General features: G+C 35.7%; 1 long non-coding RNA gene across 1 annotated transcript; it reads right to left on the bottom strand.

Moving 5' to 3' along the window:
- Nucleotides 1-204: 204 nt before the first annotated feature.
- On the bottom strand, nt 205-722 carry LOC112010027 (uncharacterized). The gene is made up of 2 exons (XR_002882723.2): nt 561-722; nt 205-473 (listed from the first exon to the last, which is right to left on the bottom strand). It is a non-coding gene; the product is annotated as an uncharacterized LOC112010027 (long non-coding RNA).
- Nucleotides 723-2,162: the final 1,440 nt, after the last annotated feature.

The raw sequence follows: 2,162 nt of genomic DNA, 5'->3' as shown, positions 1-2,162 counted from the left end.
ATCATATACTCTTTATCACCTTGAAACATCCTTAATTAACATGTCCTTTTTTATGTTATTTAAGCTCTTTCTTTTACCACTTTTCAGTTGTTTGACTTTAATAAAATTCTTCCTCAGTGGTACATTGATAGTCAATGCCATTCATAGCAAATGTCAATAGCAAAGTAAACAAAAACACAAAAACAAAAAATTGAGACTAAAACGTTAGATAACTAGGAATTAATTATGAGTTTAGTAAAATGAAATGTAATTCAATACGGCACAACTTCTAGTAGTCAATGAATATCATTAATACTTGTGATTGTGAACTCCTCAAGAATCCTAAACTATGAAAATAACACTCTTAAGGTTACCAAAAAAATTTATAGGGCAAATACCTGGTTGGAGATTTTGAAGATTCGGAGATAAGAAGCTTTTGAGACCAAAATCCCCCTTTTCAACCTCCCGAAACCCAAATCTCCAAATCACAAAACCTAAAAGCAAATCAAAACCCATTTCCAGCAAAGACATAGAGAGAGAGAGAGAGAGAGAGAGAAATCGCAAGATAAAGAGAACGAAACCTGCTGCCGTTAGAGTCCTCACTACCAGAGTCGCTGTCTGCAACTTGATCTTGACTCATCGTGAGAGTGAGAGTGAAGAGATAAAAAATTTTAGAGTTATAAAACAAACCCAAAAAACAACGCAGTTTTGTTATTATAATAAGGAACAGAAAAAGTAAAAATGAATATGCTAGGGATCGAACCTGAGTTAAACCCGTAACACGCGTGCCCTTACCACTCTGCTAAACCGAAACCGAAACCGAAACAATGGACTCGGTTTGGTCTGTCCATTCGGTTTAACGATTGTTTTTTTTGCTCCCTAGTTTTGTTGAAGGAGAAAGAGTGGATAAAGGCAAAGGGACAAGAAGTTCTGCTCTTTCTATTTTTGGGCCAAAATATTTTTAAACCATTGCTAAGCCCAACTCCAAATCTAAATCTTTAGGTGTTAAGTACTTTGTCTTAACTTTGGGCCACCTTCACCATTATTACAATTGGGGCCGAAATCCACCAGGGGCTCCTCTTCCAAGTAAGAGGATTCATTAAAAATCCTAAATAATTTAAACTCTAAATAATGGCCTACGGGCCCTAAATTTGTTTTCTCTTTATTTTTATTGACTATATAAAAAGAGTGAAAGGATCAATTTACAGTAATCTCTGATTTAGTAAATTTGGTGAGTTCAATGTAGTGGGCAAAAAACTCACCATTTCACTTGTTTTATTTGGGCTTAAAAGAAAAAGAGAACCCACACCTGTTATGATTCCCTAATAGTCCAAAACTCAACATTTTTTGTGGGAAAGAAAAGCAAGTTGGACACGCAGGTAAAGAGTAAGAGATTTCTTGTTCTTCTGACATACTCAACAAAGAGATAGACATTGGGAGTAATTGAGCTGAGTACGTGTGCGGATCTAGTGCAATTTGGACAAATTTGGTGAGATAAGGCTTGGAGACAGAGGGTTGTAGGTTTTTAGGGGGAGAGGATTGTGTGGTTTTAAAGGTGGGAAGAGACTTTGGTAGTGATTATTGGTGGGTGTGGTCAGTGTGGATATCTTGGAAGTTGAAAGAGAAATAAAGGATCAGATAACAAATTGTGCTGGTTTGTGATTTGGCATTCTCAACTTATCACAATACATGTATCTCTCTCTTCTCCTCTATGGGTTGATTGATTATTTTTAAAGACTGTTCAACTAGACATTTCTCGTTTTGTAATTACTGATTTTCCAGTTGCTTGAATAATACTATTGTCTTTTCTCTCTCTTGCTAAAAAAAAAAAAAAATTGGCTTCTTGTAAAGCAGGACAAGTGGGCTTAGAACATGGTAGGCTCGAGACTATAAGGACTGGCGAGCAGGAATTTTTGTGAGACAAATAGGGCCCTCGGCAGAAATAATAGTGTAAGGAACGGCCAATGGGCCTCCTGGTTGAGCTTACTTAATGGGTGACCCTATTCTATATGGGAATTGCATCATTGAAAAAAAGGTCAACAGTTGCTTTGAGTAAACACTAGCTTAAAAGCCCAAATTAATTAATACAGTACAATGATAATCTCGGTTTCGTTCATTAAAAATAATAAAAGAAAAAATATTCTTTTTTTCAATTGATAATTTTCTGATTTTAGAACATTAGG

The sequence above is a fragment of the Quercus suber genome, unplaced genomic scaffold (genome assembly GCF_002906115.3).
Source record: "Quercus suber isolate HL8 unplaced genomic scaffold, Cork oak 2.0 scaffold_34, whole genome shotgun sequence".
NCBI classification, from domain to species: domain Eukaryota; kingdom Viridiplantae; phylum Streptophyta; class Magnoliopsida; order Fagales; family Fagaceae; genus Quercus; species Quercus suber.
Note: the sequence above shows the minus strand (reverse complement) of the source record. Positions and strands in the feature narration are given on the sequence as shown.